The sequence below is a fragment of the Hemitrygon akajei genome, chromosome 31, assembly GCF_048418815.1.
Source record: "Hemitrygon akajei chromosome 31, sHemAka1.3, whole genome shotgun sequence".
NCBI lineage: Eukaryota > Metazoa > Chordata > Chondrichthyes > Myliobatiformes > Dasyatidae > Hemitrygon > Hemitrygon akajei.
This window is the reverse complement of record NC_133154.1, coordinates 12777070-12793915: the sequence shown is the minus strand read 5'-3', so window position 1 is coordinate 12793915 and position 16846 is coordinate 12777070. Positions and strand designations below refer to the sequence as shown.

At 44.9% G+C, this 16846-nt stretch overlaps 1 protein-coding gene and 1 long non-coding RNA gene across 2 annotated transcripts in view; both read left to right on the top strand.

Annotated features, from left to right (window-relative positions):
• LOC140719071 (uncharacterized) overlaps positions 1-16846 on the top strand; it is a 98419-nt gene that overhangs the window by 59962 nt on the left and 21611 nt on the right. The gene's annotated exons all lie outside the window — the stretch shown is intronic.
• On the top strand, positions 9513-14365 carry LOC140719074 (uncharacterized). Its single transcript, XR_012096855.1, has 2 exons — positions 9513-13388; positions 13498-14365. It is a non-coding gene; the product is annotated as an uncharacterized lncRNA (long non-coding RNA).

Here is a 16846-nt window from a genome sequence, read left to right as displayed (position 1 = left end):
CAGCTATACCAAAAGAAGGCAAGGATAAAATGGAATGTGGGTCATTTAGACCAATATCCATTCTTAATGTAGATTATAGATTATTTACCTCCATCATGGCCAAATGATTAGAAGAGTTTCTACGCACATTGATACATAATGATCAGACAGGTTTTATACAACAACGCCAAACACAAGACAATATATGACGGATACTTCAGATTATGGATCATATACAAAAAAAATAAAATCAAAGCAGTAGTGATAAGCATGGACACTGAAAAGGCATTTGATTTGGTTAATTGGAATTTTCTTTATAGAGTTTTACATAGATTTGGTTTACATGACACAATTATTAAAACTATACAGACACTATATGACAATCCTACTGCTAGGATTAAAATCAATGGATATTTATCAAATAGTTTTACCCTAGAAAGGGGCAAGAGACAGGATTGTGCATGGTCATTGTTACTCTTCGCATTATATCTGGAACCATTAGCTCAATACATCAGACAAAATGAAGATATCAAGGGAATTACTATTAAAGGGACAGAGCATAAATTGGCTTGTTACACGGATGACATTTTGCTCTTTCTAGGGCAACCAACATACTCTTTACCTAAATTGATGCAATCCTTTGAACAATATGGTCAATTATCAGAATACAAGATCAACATAGATAAAACCCAATTACTCTCATATAACTATAGCCCACCAAGAGAAATTGAAAGTAGATATCCCTGGGCATGGCACACAGAGTCTTTTAAATATTTGGGCATCATTATGCCAAAAGATTTGGCAAAATTATCAGAATGCAATTATCAGCCTATATATAAAAATTATGGAAGATATAACAAGATAGAATCTAATTCCTTTTTTAGTGTCAGTTCAAGGATTGAATCTATTAAAATGAATATACTGCTCAGACTATTATATCTCTTTCAGACCCTACCAATAGAGATTAATCAAAATCAATTCAATGAATGGAACAAAATGTTATCAAGTTATATGTGGCAAGGTAAAAGACCTGGAGTTCATCTCAAAACTTGTAATTAGCCAAGGAAAAGGGGGGATGGGGTCTACCTTCTCTTAGAGATTATTATTTTGCAGCACAGTTGAGAGCTGTGATATGTTGGTGTAACCCATCATATGACGCTCAATGGAAAAACATTGAGGAGCGGGTACTTCCCATCCCCATACAGGCAATCTTGGCTGATAACAACCTACAAAGATACATAAATACTATTGATAACCCATGGGTGAAGCGGACTCTTAAAATATGGAAAACTATTATAAAAGAATATAAACTACAGGGAGGTATTGCAATTCTTAAATGGTGTGCATATGACTTGGATTTTACACTGAATAAACTGGATGCTAGATTTAAGGACTGGACAACTAAAGGAATAACAGTTCTTTGCAATATAATGAAAGAAGGAACACTGTTCAGTTTTGAAATGCTTAAAGAGAAACACTTATTATAAAAACAAGACTTTTATCGGTATTTACAGATGCGACAATATGTTAATAGGATGGTTAAAAGTGTAACCAACGCAAGTACATGTTTGATAGAGCTATTTAGAAAAGCATACAATTCAGATAACAGTAGTAGAATCATTTCAAGCATGTATAAGGGGTTGTCAAATCTTAAAACATATTTGACTTCATATATTAAAACAAAATAGGAGAAGGAAGGAGGGATAATTATATCTGAGGAAGAATGGACAATAATATGGAGGTATCAATGGAAGTGTACCAGTTCACAGAAATGGAGGGAGTTCAGATGGAAAAACTTGATAAGATACTTTGTCACACCCTCTCAGAAATCCCATTATGACAGTAACCTCCCTGTTTGCTGGAGAAATTGTGGAAATCAAAATGCAAACCATTATCATATTTTCTGGGAAAGCCCTGTTACCAAAGACTATTGGAGTGGGATACACATAATCATAAGTTGGAACAATTTGATTCATACTGGGAGAAATGGTTTAACTACATAACACCTCATAGACCTTATTTCATTCTCACAAATCAATGAATATGTTGTAAAAAAGATCACTCCCTACTTGTACATAGTTTTCTCCTTTCGCTTGTTCTTTCTTTCCTCTCTTTTCTATAAGTGTATACCGCAGATAAATATTATGTGGAGAACTGTGGCATATATGACTATATGTACAATATCTGAAATACATCTTATGGAAATGTTTGTTTGATGATGAACTTCAATAAAAAATAAACCTCACACTCACTCACCATCTCTGCCACAGGACAAGCTCGTCGGTGTTCTTCAGGCCAGATATGAGGATGTTAACCAATGCTAGTGCTACATTTACAGTAGCTCTCAGTAACTGAGAGTCAATGCTTTCATAGCATTCAGATATATGACCATAAGACATAGGAATAGCTCCAGGCCATTCAGCCCATCAAGTCTGCCCTGCCATTCAATCATGGCTGATTTATTTTCCCTCTCAACCCATTCTCCTGCCTCCTCCCCGTAACCTTTCACACCCTTACTAATCAAGAACCTGTCGAGCTCTGCTTAATACATAACCCATGGCTTGGTCTCTACGGCTGTCTGTGGCAATTAATTCCACAGATTCACCACCCTCTAGCTAAAGAAATTCCTCCTAATCTCTGTTCTAAAGGGACATCCTCCTATCCTGAGGCTGTGCCCACTGGGCCTCCCACCATTGGAAACACCTTCTCTACCCAGGCCTCTCAATATTCAATGAGATCATTCTTCTCAACTCCAGTGAGTACAGGTTCAAAGCCAAATGCTCCTTATATGTTAATCCTTTCATTCCCAGGACCATTCCCTTGACCTCCTCTGAACCCTCTCCAATGTCAGCACATCCTTTCTTAAATAAGGGGTCCAAAACTGCTCACAATACTCCAAGTCAAATCGAGTTGCTTTTATTGTTATTTCAACCATAACTGCTGGTACAGTACGCAGTAAAAATGAGACAACGTTCCTCCAGGACCCCGGTGCTACATGAAACAACCCAAAACTACACTAGACTATGTGAGACAGCACAAAACTACATTAGACTTCAGACCTACACGGGACTACATAAAGTGCACAAAACAGTGCAAGACAGTACAATTAATTAATAAACAAGACAATAGGCACAGTAAAGGGCAAATTACAATATAATAATAAATTATGTAAATGTAAACAATGTTTTAGCAGGAATTGAGAAAGAAATGAGCAAAAATTGCAAAGGGAGCGGAGTGTGTGTGTGTGTGTCTGTGAGTGTGAGTGTGTGTGTGTCTGTGAGTGTGTGTGTGTGTCTGTGTGAGTGTGTGTCTGTGTGAGTGTGTGTGTGTCTGTGAGTGTGAGTGTGTGTGTGTCTGTGAGTGTGAGTGTGTGTGTGTCTGTGAGTGTATGTGTGTGCCTGTGTGAGTGTGTGTGTGGTGTGTGTGTAAAAGTTGGTGTCAGACTAGACTCTGGGAATTGGGGAAGAAACGTGCGGTCTGACCAAAAGCTTATGAAGCCTCAGCGTCACATCCTTGCTTTTATATCCTAGTCCTCTGATAATGAATGCTAACATTGCATTTGCCTTCCTCACCACTTACTCAGCCTGCAAGTTAGCCTTTAGAGAATCCTGCACAAAGACTCCCAAGTCCCTTATCATTTGCTGTAAACACCCTACCCTTACTTGACTTCCCAAAATGCATCACACTGCGCCAGTCAGGATTAAATTCCATCTGCTCGATACCATATCTGATCTATATTATGCTGTAGCCGTAGGCAACCCACCTCACCGTCCACAACACCACTGTGCCTTCTGCAAACTTCTCCTGCACCTGCATCCAAGTTATTAACGTACCTCACACAAACAACAGCTCTGATCCCTGCCATAGACGGCAAATCACAGTAATATAGTCTTCATCCAAACACATACAGTTAGAGTTAGGGTTAGTAATCCGTGGGCACGCTATGTTAGATTCAGAAGTGTGGTGACACTCGCGGGCGAACCCTACCACAATCCTCACTGATTTGATTTGATGCCGATGATGCTTTTCACTGTTTATTTCAATGGACAGGTACCCTTCACAAAGGTAGAGCGTTCCTGGGAAACCTTCCTTAAGCTGAAATGGTGTAAAACAAAGAACTGTTCATTTATATGGGAAAACTTTTCATAAAAAGCGAAAATCCTCTTTGTAATGCGAAAACAGGTTACTAATGTAGGTCTTCTGTAAAAGCGAAGTGGCGCGAAGCGAACATTCGTAAAGCGGGGGACACCTGTACATGTTGTAATGCGAACAAAGTTACCAGAGAGAAGACACACAGCTGGTGATTATGAGTCTTTAATTCTGCAAGAGGAGACACAGCAGATATGAAATGGAGACCCCTTCCGCAGAAGAAGGCTGTTGGCCCAACATTACATGACGTATTATATGCTAAAGATCAAAGGACAATTCTCTATTTACAATGTACCTACAATGCTTCCTTTGAATTACATACAACTTTCACACCTCCATCTTCGCACCCGTACTCCAGACGCCCAAACTGAATGTTAATCGGCAATGTCTGGTTATTCAGTTAACAGCTGTAGGAACCCATTGTCCAGAACTGCCTTTTAAATTTAATCTGCTGTCCAAGTTCAGATCGAAAGATTGGTGGCTGAGGTTAATATTTTGCTGTACACCCTGAATCCAGAATATGTTCTAACAGCACGTAAGACAAATATTTCCCTTTACCATTGTTTTTCCAACAGTATGTTAATTGGAAATGGGGGTTTAGGAAATTCTGCCCTGACGTTCAGTGCAAAATGTAAAAATTATTGATAAAGCCTGAACAAGTGACAAGAAATGCAACCGGTCCTTCAGTCCATGCTGACGATCAACCGTTTCATTTCATCCACAATCCCATCGGCTCACTCCAGATTCTACCACTTACCCACGCTCTAGGAACAATCTGCTATTAATTTGCCACTCTACACATCTTTTCGGAGGTGGGAGGAGACCTAGGGCGGTTTGTATCGAATGATACTTGAACTGCTGCTACCATGGCCGGAGAACAGGGAGGTAAACTCCCAAACAGCGAGGCTCCACTATCGGTGAGAGCGAGCGCACTGGAGGAAACGGGCGCGATCGCAGGGAGGGCAGGTAAACTCCAGATGGACAGCAGGTGAGGTTAAGGGTCAGAGCCAGTTTACTGCAGGCCCGAGGCAGCGACTCGACTGGCTGCACCACCTCGTCTCAAATTATTTCAAGGAAATTGGTAATTATAACTTATCTAAACAATATACCAAATGGATTCGTGTTTCCACAGAAGTGTTTCGTTATCTCATGACATAAAAATCGTGAAGTAATCTGTTATTGAGAAACAGCGAGGAAGGGAAGCCGAGATATCACTTGTTGACTGAATCCCTTATTTGCATAAAACAATGGTGTGCTTTGTTAAACAGAGATGAGAGGAGTGTTGAAGGTATCGAGGAAGTTGTACGCACAGGAAGGGTTACTAATACGGATCCAGACAACATTGTGAAATGCATATTAGTAGATAAGTGTGTGGATGATTTATTATCTCACTGACACTATTTATATTTGGAACTGATTAGTACTACTACTTAATAGTAAAAAATAAGAGCACTGAATGCCTGAGTGAGGGGCACATAGAATTAATATGTATGTAAGCCACAAATATAGAAAAATCTTGAATTTCCTCACTTCAGGATGCAAGCAAAGGTACCAGGCAGGGAAGGAAAAAGAGGGGACTAGCCTAGACATGTATTGAGGAGCTTACCTGGAATAATCTCATGGAAGTGGAAAAATACACATCTTTAAAGTTAACATCAGGTCGGTTAATCATATTAAATGCAGAGTTTGCTCTCCAAAAGTGATAAGATAGATGTACTTTAACAGGATGTCGAAGGGAGATTCATTATTTCAGGGTGGTTCATGTTGAAGGGTACTTGAAATGTCGTTTCTATGGTAGGAGAGCAGAGAAGGAAAATCCCCATCGGTGAGGTTCCACAAGTGTGAGTTGAGAGGGGGAGTTCACCAAGTCACCAGAGAAACCTCCTTTTCTCCAAATAAATGAGGCGGGAGAACATTGGGCCAAATGATGGTGCCTTAGTAGGATTCTTTCTTTAAGGAACAGACCTCCAACAATGCATTGTTGCAGGGTCATCCCACACCAGGCCATTAAAACCAATCAGGATTAAAACTTCAGTTAAGCATCCAATCGCGGAAGAGTCAGAGGGTCGTGCAGTATAGAAACAGGCCCTACGGCCCAATGGCTCCGTGTTGACCATCGTCCCATCAGCCATTTCTACTAAGCCTGTCCGCCACACTTGATCTGTCCCCCTGCTCTACCTCGCAGTTGGGCGGCATGGTGACGCAATCGCTTCACAGCCCCGGCGATCACCGAGCGGGGTTTGGTTATGAAAGGAGAGGGGAGTACCGAATTAAAAGTATTATATATGAATGCACAAAGTATAAGGAATAAAGTAGATGAGCTTGAGGCACAGTTGGAAATTGGCAAGTACGATGTTGTGGGAATAACTGAGACATGGCTTCAAGCGGACAGGGCCTGGGAAATGAATATTCAAGGATATACATCTTATCGAAAGGACAGACTGACTGGCAGAGGGGGTGGGGTGGCTCTGTTGGTGAGGAATGATATTCAGTCCCTTGCGAGAGGGGACATAGAATCTGGGGATGTAGAGTCAGTATGGATAGAACTGAGAAATTCTAAGGGTGGAAAGACCCTAATGGGAGTTATCTACAGGCCCCCAAACAGCAGTCTGGATGTAGGGTGTAAGTTGAATGAAGAGTTAAAATTGGCATGTCGCAAAGGTAATGATAACAGTTGTCATGGGGGATTTCAACATGCAGGTAGACTGGGAGAATCAGAATGGTACCGGACCCCAAGAAAGGGAGTTTGTGGAGTGCCTCCAAAATGGATTCTTAGAACAGCTTGTACTGGAGCCTACCAGGGAGAAGGCAATTCTAGATTTAGTGTTGTGCACTGAACCAGATTTGATCAGGGACCTTGAGGTAAAGGAACCATTAGGAGGTAGTGACCATAATATGATATGTTTTAACCTACAATTTGAGAAGGAGAAGGGAAAATCGGATGTGTCAGTATTACAGTTGAACCAAGGGAACTATGGAGCTATGAGGGAGGAGCTGGCCAAAGTTCAATGGAACAATACCCTAGCAGGGAAGACAGTGGAACAAAAATAGCAGGTATTTCTGGGAATAATGCAGAAGGAGCAGATTGGTTCATTCCAAAGAGGAAGAAAGATCCTAAGAGGAGTAAGGGGCGTCCGTGGCTGACGAGGGAAGTAAAGGGCAGTATAAAAATAAAAGAGAACAAGTATAACATAGCAAAGATGAGCGGGAAACTGGAGGACTGGGAAGCTTCTAAAGAGCAACAGAAGATAACAAAAAAGGCAATAAGCCAAAAAAAAATGAGGTACCAAGGTAAACTAGCCAAGAATATAAAGGATAGTAAAAGCTTCTTTAGGTATGTGAATAGCAAAAAAATAGTTAAGACCAAAATTGGGCCATTGAAGACAGAAACGGGTGAATTTATTATGGGGAACAAGGAAATGAGTTGAACGGGTACTTTGGATCTGTCTTCACTAGCGAAGACACAAACAATCTCCCAGATGTAATAGTGGCCAAAGGAACTAGGGTAAAGGATGAACTGAAGGAAATTTATATTAGGCAAGAAATGGTGTTGGATAGACTGTTGAGGCTGAAGGCTGATAAGTCCCCGGGACCTGATGGTCTGCATCCCAGGGTACTTAAAGAGGTGGCTCTAGAAATCGTGGATGCATTAGTAATCATTTTCCAATGTTCTATAGATTCAGGAACAGTTCCTGCTGATTGGAGGGTGGCTAATGTTGTCCCACTTTTCAAGAAAGGAGGGAGAGAGAAAACAGGGAATTATAGACCGGTTAGCCTGACGTCAGTGGTGGGAAAGATGCTGGAGTCAATTATAAAAGAGGAAATTACGACACATTTGGATAGCAATAGAAGGATCAGTCCGAGTCAGCATGGGTGTATGAAGGGAAAATCATGCTTGACTAATCTTCTGGAGTTTTTTGAGGATGTAACTATGAAAATGGACAAGGGAGAGCCAGTGGATGTAGTGTACCTGGACTTCCAGAAAGCTTTTGATAAAGTCCCACATAGGAGATAAGTGGGCAAAATTAGGGCACATGGTATTGGGGGCAGAGTACTGTCATGGATTTAAAATTGGCTGGCTGACAGGAAACAAAGAGTAGTGATTAACGGGTCCCTTTCGGAATGGCAGGCTGTGACTAGTGGGGTACCGCAAGGTTCGGTGCTGGGACCGCAACTGTTTACAATATACATTAATGATTTAGATGAAGGGATTAAAAGTAACATTAGCAAATTTACTGATGACACAAAGCTGGGTGGCAGTGTGAAATGTCAGGAGGATGTTATGAGAATGCAGGGTGACTTGGACAGGTTGGGTGAGTGGACAAATGTATGGCAGATGCAGTTTAATGTGGATAAATGTGAGGTTATCCACTTTGGTGGCAAGAACAGGAAGGCAGATTACTATCTAAATGGAGTCAAGTTAGGAAAAGGGGAAGTACAATGAGATCTAGGTGTTCTTTCAGTCAATGAAAGCAAGCATGCAGGTACAGCAGGCAGTGAAGAAAGCTAATGGCATGCTGGCTTTTATAACAAGAGGAATTGAGTATAGGAGTAAAGAGGTCCTTCTGCAGCTGTACAGGGCCCTGGTGAGACCCCACCTGGAGTATTGTGTGCAGTTTTGGTCTCCAAATTTGAGGAAGGACATTCTTGCTATTGAGGGAGTGCAGCGTAGGTTCACAAGGTTAATTCCCGGAATAGTGGGACTGTCATATGTTGAAAGATTGGAGCGACTGGGCTTGTATACACTGGAATTTAGAAGGATGAGAGGGGATCTGATTGAAACATATAAGATTATTAAGGGATTGGACACACTGGAGGCAGGAAGCATGTTCCCGCTGATGGGTGAGTCCAGAACTAGAGGCCACAGTTTAAGAATAAGGGGTAGGCCATTTAGAACAGAGATGCGGAAGAACTTTTTCACCCAGAGAGTGGTGGATATGTGGAATGCTCTGCCCCAGAAGGCAGTGGAGGCCAAGTCTCTGGATGCGTTCAAGAGAGAGTTAGACAGAGCTCTTATAGATAGTGGGGTCAAGGGATATGGGGAGAGGGCAGGAACGGGGTACTGATTGTGTATGATCAGCCATGATCACAGTGAATGGCGGTGCTGGCTAGAAGGGCCGAATGGCCTATTCCTGCACCTACTGACTATTGTCTATTGTCTATTGGTTCCTGCCGCAGCCTGTAATTCTCTCCCTGTGGGCGTCCTCCCCCATCCCATAAGCATGCATTTAGGGCTAGTGAGTCATTGGCATGGCAAATTAGTGCCAGGGATGTGGCAACACTTGCCGGCTGCCCCCCCCCCCCCCACAGGACAATCAGTGCATTTGTCTGTATTTTCGGATGACTGGCAAATAAAGCTAATCTTTATTGGTTTAATCTTTAATTAAAGAGTGTGTCTGGATACTTCATAAGAGAGTCAACTTCAAGAGAAGGAATTTTTGTCATCTCACCTCCTCCTTTTGAGGCAGGGCAAGTACTCCGGAACAAATGCAAGGAGTGGGGCAGGGGCGTAGTCAGCTGTGTACTGGAGTTGGTCTAGAAAGCTCTGCACCTTTTGTTATCGGAAGGCAAACAAATGTGGATGACTATTACTGCCTCAACTGTGAGGGAGATAGTGAGGTCACGGTTGGTCTCTGCCAACAAGAGCTTGTTGGGACAGCTATCGTGTCTAGGTCGGCAGACCCGTGGCTTCCAGAGAGTACAGCAATCAGGTACATGAATTGTGCAGCCGTGCTACCCAGCCACGAGGGTTACAGACCAAGTGTGGTGGAAGGGGTTAGTAGAAATGGATGATGGTCAGCCAGAAGGGCCTGCTTCTATGCTGCGTGACTTTCTGGCTTTTCCGCTATTAAATCCTTCACTAGCATTTTAACCAACGTACACTGGCAGTGTGCCGGCAGTTCGAGAGTGTCAGGGGGGCGGAAGTGACCGAGGTTACCGTTCCTAGTGAGAAGGTGGTTAGGAAGCAGAGAGGTCTGAAGGTAGATAAATCACCTGGGCCAGGTGGTGTGCACCCCCCGGGTTCGGAAAGAGGTGGTTGAAGAGATGGTGGAAGCATTAGTAATGACCTTTCAAAAATCAATGGTTCCAGAGGACTGGAAAATCGCAAGCTTCACTCCACTCTTCAGAAAGGGAGAGAGGCCGAGGCAGAAGGAAGGAAACTATAGGCCAGTTAGCCTGACCTCATTGGTTGGGAAGACATTGGAGTCGGTTGCTAGGGATGTGGTTTTGGGCTACCTGGAGGCACATGATAAATATGTCAAAGTCAGTATGGTTCCCTCAAGGGAAAATCTTGCTGGACAAATCTGTTGGAATTCTTTGAAGAAATAACAAGCAGGATAGACAAAGGAGAATCGGTGGATGTTGTGTACTTGCATTTTCAGACGGCCTTTGACAAGGTGCCACCAATGAGACTGCTTAACAAGTTAAGAGCCCATAATATACAGGAAAGATACCAGCATGGATAGAAGATTGGCTGATTGGCAGGAAGCAAAGAGTGGGAAGAAAGGGAGCCTTTTCTGGTTGGCTGCAGGTGACTAGCAGTGTTCCATAGGGATCTGTATTTGGACTGCTTCTTTTTACGTCGGATGCTACTAATTTGGATGACAGAATTGATGGCTCTGTGGCCACGTTTGCAGATGATGCAAAGATAGGTGGAAGGGCAGCTAGTGTTGAGGAATCAGAGAGGCCAGAGGACGACCTAGACAGAGTAGGGGAATGGGCAAAGAAATGGCAAATGGAAAACCATGCTGGGAAGTGTATGATTATGCACATTAGTAGAAGAAATAAAAGGGTAGACTATTTTCTAAATGGAAAGAAAATTCAAAAATCTGAGGTGCAGAGGGACTTGCAAGTCCTCGTACAGGATTCTCTAAAGGCTAACTTGCAGGTTGAGTCTGTGGTGAGGAAGGCAAATGCGATGTCAGCATTCATTTCGAGAGGACTAGAATATAAAAGCAAGGATATAATGTTAAGACCTCAGTTGGTGTATTGTGAGATAGTTTGGGTCCCTTATCTAAGAAAGGATGAGCTGACATTGGAGAGGTTTCAAAGGAGGTTCACAAAAATTATTCTGAGATTGAAAGGCTTATCATATGGAGAGTGATTGATGTCTCTGGGCCTGTACTCACTGGAATTCAGAAGAATGAGGGGTGACCTCATCAAAACCTGTCAAATGTTGAAAGACCTTGATAGAGTGGATGAGGAGAGAATGTTTCCTTTGGTGGGAGAGTCTAAGACCGGGAGACACAGTCTCAGAATAGAGGGACATCCATTTAGAACGGAGATGAGGAACAATTCCTTCAGCCAGAGGGTGGTGATTGGTGGAATTCATTGCCACAGACGGCTGTGGAGGCCAAGTCATTGGGTATATTTAAAGCAGAGGTTGGTAAAGGGCATTGAGGAGACAGGGCATGAAGGGATAAGCGGAGAAGGCAGGAGATTGGGGCCGAGAGGGAAATGAAGAAATAGCGGAGCAGACTCGATGGGCCAAATGGCATAATTCTGCTTCTATGAACAGTTATGGAGCCAGAAACACAAAGCACAGAAACAGGTCCCTCAACTGTGACCAAGATTTCCTTCTAAGCTCGTCCCAATGGCCTGCATTTGGCCCATATCCCCCTGATGCTTTCCTATCCTTGTACCAGTCCAAGCATCTTTTATTAACGTACCTGCCTAAACCACATACTGGCCACCCTCTGGCTCCTCGGGTTCATATTAAATCTCTCCCCTCTCACCTTAAACCCCTAATGCCCTAGTTCTTGAATCCTGACCCCGTGCACATTCATCTCACCTCTGCCCCTCATGATTTCAGACACTTCTATAAGATCACTCCTCATTCTCCTGTGCTCCAGTTTAAAAAAAAGTCCCAAGCTGCACAGCCTCTCTCTAACAGCACACCACCTCGGGAGACATCATGGACTAACTCTGTGCAGACTAAAACTCACCACAGGCCACAGGCAGGTGAGCCGGGAAGGCCTCAGACAGCCCAGGACGTTCAGTGCAGACCATGCAGTCTTTACTCACCAACCACCATCACTACGAGCTCAAACATTATTGCAGGAGACACAGCCATTAGAAATGCAATTAGGTAGTATTTCTATTGAATGAAGCTGTTCGGCAGTGATTGGATGAAGCTGTTCTCCCAATGACCAATGAACTGGCAGGGTGTGAGCCTACCTCTTAAAACCACTTAAGAGGCAGTGCTCACTAGTCAGAGTCACACAGTGCACAAACAGGCCCTTCAGCCCATCGTGCCTATGCTATAAAAAGTTCTCTATATTTATCAGCATTTGGTCTAGTCCAGTCTGAGAAGATTTGCCCCATCTTAGATTCAGTTCACTTACAATGCTGTGGGGTCTGATTGACAAGAGAATTGCCCTATCAGGTCCACTCTAATCCCCACGCGCTGCCCATGATTGGTTGAGTGATTGAATTTAGGTGTCCTAGCTGCCCGTTAGGGTTTCCGAATTCCGACAGCCTAGTATACGCCAGAAATTAAAAAGTGACATGCAGCCAGGCCGCTCCGTACAGATAACTCTCGTAGCGGTGAAGTTAGATGGAATAACAAACACAAAATGTTAGAGGAACTCAAGAGTGGCCCATGTGCAGTGAACTTTGACCCGAGGTGTGGCACCACAGATACAGCAGTTCGGCTTCTGGTGGTGCGGAGTACGATGTTTCACGTTATTCCCTCTTCCCCGTGGTTAATGAAGTGAAACGGACTGCAAGATTGCAACATCAGAAAGGGTTGAACCCGTCAATAAGAGAAGCATGGTCACTCGTAATCGAAGAGGTTAATGTCTGCAGGGGTTCCCAATCTCTGTTTAATGCCATGGACCAATACCATTAAGCGAGGGGTCCGTGGAGCCCCTGGTCTGGGGACAGTGGCTTCAGTCCCATCCTCTGCCTCAGCAGGGCTTGCTGAGTAGGGTGACAGGCCATCCGACCCACCAAGTCTACACCAATCCCATCAACCCTCCGCATCACAAACTCTACCACTCGCTTTCATACTAAGTGGTCTCGCCCTGAAATGTCGACTGTTTCTTCTCATCCGTTGATGCTGCCCGGCGTGCTGAGCTCCCCCAGCACACTGTGTGTGTATTGCTGTAGATTTCCAGCATCTGCACTACCTCCCTTGTGTCTACAGAGTAAAGACGATTAACGCGGACCTTTCGAATGTCGGGGGAAACTCGCTCGGCCACGGGGAGACTCACTCAGACTGCACGGGAACTCGGGTTTGAACCTCGGTCAACAGAGCTGTGAGAAACTCTTCTCGCTGCCCAATTGTGTCACTCGTTTTATCTCTGGACATCTCACCTGATGCTCCCCTCTCTCAATCTTTCTCTATCTTTCTCTCTTGTCCAACAGTTTCCTTAACACAAACAAGCAGAGGGCAGTTATCACATCACTTGGCTGAGTGGCGTCATCACAACAACCTCTCACTCAACGTCAATAAGACCAAGAAACTGATTCCAGACTTCAGGAAGGGGAGACCAGAGGTCCATGAGCCGGTAATCATCGGAGGATTAGAGGCGGAGAGGGTCAGTAACTTTAAATTCCTGGGTGACACTATCTCAGAGGACCTGTCCTCGACCCATCGTATAAACAGTATTTCAAAGAAAGCGCGACAGCGCCTCTATTTCCTCAGGAGTCTGCGGAGATTCGGCGTGTCATTAAAAACCTTGGCAAACTCCTATAGATGTGTGATGGGAAGTGTGCTGACTGGCCTGGTATGGGAACACCGATGTCTTTGAGCGGAAAATCCTCTAAAGGTAGTGGATTTGGCCCAGTACATCACAGGTTAAATCTTCCCAACCATTGAGCAAATTGACATGAAATATTGCCGTAGAAAAAGCAGCATCCATCATCAAAGATCCTCACCACCCAGGCCGTGCTCTTTTCTCGCTGCTGCCGTCAGGAAAAAAGTTACAGGAGCCTCAGGACTCACACCACCAGGTTCAAGAACAGTTACCATCTCTCAACCATCAGGCTCTTGAACCAAAGGGGATAACTACACTCATTTAAGGACTCTCTTATATTGTTATTTCATGCTCGTTATTTTTTGCTATTTATTTATATCTGCATTTGCACAGTCTGTTTACGGTTAACAGTTCCTGATGTTTACAGTTTATGGTTACTGTCCTATAGATTTGCTAAGTATGCCCGCAGTAAAAGGATCTCAGGGTTGTATGTGGTGACGTGTACGTACTCTGATAATAAATTTTACTTTGAACTCTATCTTTCTCTTCCTCCTTCAATCTCTCTTTTTATTTCACACGCACACTCTCCCATTCCCTCTCTCTCCCCTCCCTCCACCCCCTTTCCCCACCCTTTGGCAACGTCCTTGCTCTCGTTCAGAGCCCTTGGGAGGGTTCACCAGGTTTAGTCGCCATATTGATGTACACTTTGGGCAGAAGATCAATCGGGGTGCCACAGCTGGTCGTGTTGCTGCCTTGGTGGCAGGAACCCCGGCTCAGTCCTGGCCTCTGCTGCTGTTTGTGGGGAGTTTGCACGGTGCGCCCTGTGCCCAAGCCCAAGCCCCACATACAGGAGGAACTCAGCAGGCCAGGCAGTGTCTATGGAAAAGAGTAAAGGGTCAACATTTCAGGCTGGAAAGAATGAAGAGGAGTCAGATTCAGAAGTGGGAGGGAGGTGGTGAGGGTGACGGGCTGTGTTCTGTGCCCGTGTGGTTGGGTAGGTTAAATGTTCACTGTGAAATTGCTCCTAATGTGTGTGAGAAATGGCAGGAGCTGGGCAGGAGCTGATAAAAATGCCGGAGAGTTTTAAAAACCCCGATTTCAGTGTAGGAGTAGGTAAATGAGTTTAGCTGGCTGGTGGTGCTGTGGCGTCTGCACCGGACTCTGAACGGAGTGGCCGCGGGTTCGAATCCGGCCGGCTCCCTTGCACGCTTTCCATCCGTGCTGGGTTGAGCGTCGAGCTGGCAACCCGGTCTCCTTAGAAGAAAACACTAAAGAAACGGCAAGGCTGCTGCCGGTGAGGTGTGGGAGCAAGATTATATTGTGTCGGCCTCCGTTAGTCTCGATAGACCATGGATTGGCACCTTGGAAAGTTCCCAGGGCGCAAGCCTGGGCAAGGATTTTTTTATGGAAGACCGGCAGCTGCCAAGCTGCAAGTCTCCCCTCTCCACACCACCAATGTTGTCCAAGGGAAGGGCATTAGGACCCATACAGCTTAAGATTATATTATTAGATAAATGGGTAGTTGATGGTTAGTGTGGCCCCTGTGCTGAAAGGTCTGTCTGTGACCCTACTATACACGCACATCCCGGTAGAGGTTTAGCACTGCTGGAGGTGATGATTGTCTTCAATGCTAGGAAGGACCTTTGGCAAAAGGACCTCCAAGGGAATATTCCTAAAATGTAGGATCATGTCCTTTCATGGTAATTCTTGCCAGCATCCCACAGCTAAGAGCAATAGTTGCCACACAACAGCTACCCCAAGTCCTGACCCGAAACATTGATAATTCCTGTCCTTCCACACATGCTGACGAGTTCCTCCAGCAGGATGGTTTGTCAGCTCCCTGTCTGGGGCGCCTGCGTTGGGAAATTGAGGCCAGGGTCACCAGCACAGCACAAAAAATAGTGCAGACAGCCCAGTCCGTCACGGGTAAAACCCTCCCCACCAATGAGCACATCTACAAGGAGCAATGACACAGGAAACCAGCATCCGTCATCAAGGACTTCCATCGTCCAGGCCATGCTCTCTCTCACTGCTGCCATCAGGAAGGAGGTAGAGGAGTTCCAGGTCCCACACCACCAGGTCCAGGAGCAGTCATTACCCCTCAACCATCAGGTCCCACACCATCAGGTCCAGGAGCAGTCATTACCCCTCAACCATCAGGTCCCACACCATCAGGTTCAGGAGCAGACATTACCCTTCAACTATCAGGTCCCACACCACCAGGTTCAGGAACAGTTATTACCCCCTCAACCATCAGGTCCCACACCACCAGGTTCAGGAACAGTTATTACCCCTCAACTATCAGGTCCCACACCACCAGGTTCAGGAACAGTTATTACCCCTCAACTATCAGGTCCCACACCACCAGGTTCAGGAACAGTCATTACCCCACAACCATCAGGTCCCACACCAACAGGTTCAGGAACAGTTATTACCCCTCAACCATCAGTTCCCACACCATCAGGTCCAGGAGCAGTCATTACCCCTCAACCATCAGGTCCCACACCATCAGGTCCAGGAGCAGTCATTACCCCTCAACCATCAGGTCCCACACCATCAGGTCCAGGAGCAGTCATTACCCCTCAACCATCAGGTCCCACACCACCAGGTCCAGGAGCAGTCATTACCCCTCAACCATCAGGTCCCACACCACCAGGTCCAGGAGCAGTCATTACCCCTCAACCATCAGGTCCCACACCACCAGGTCCAGGAGCAGTCATTACCCCTCAACCATCAGGTCCCACACCATCAGGTTCAGGAGCAGACATTACCCTTCAACTATCAGGTCCCACACCACCAGGTTCAGGAACAGTTATTACCCCCTCAACCATCAGGTCCCACACCACCAGGTTCAGGAACAGTTATTACCCCTCAACTATCAGGTCCCACACCACCAGGTTCAGGAACAGTTATTACCCCTCAACTATCAGGTCCCACACCACCAGGTTCAGGAACAGTCATTACCCCACAACCATCAGGTACAACACCACCAGGTTCAGGAACAGTTATTACCCCTC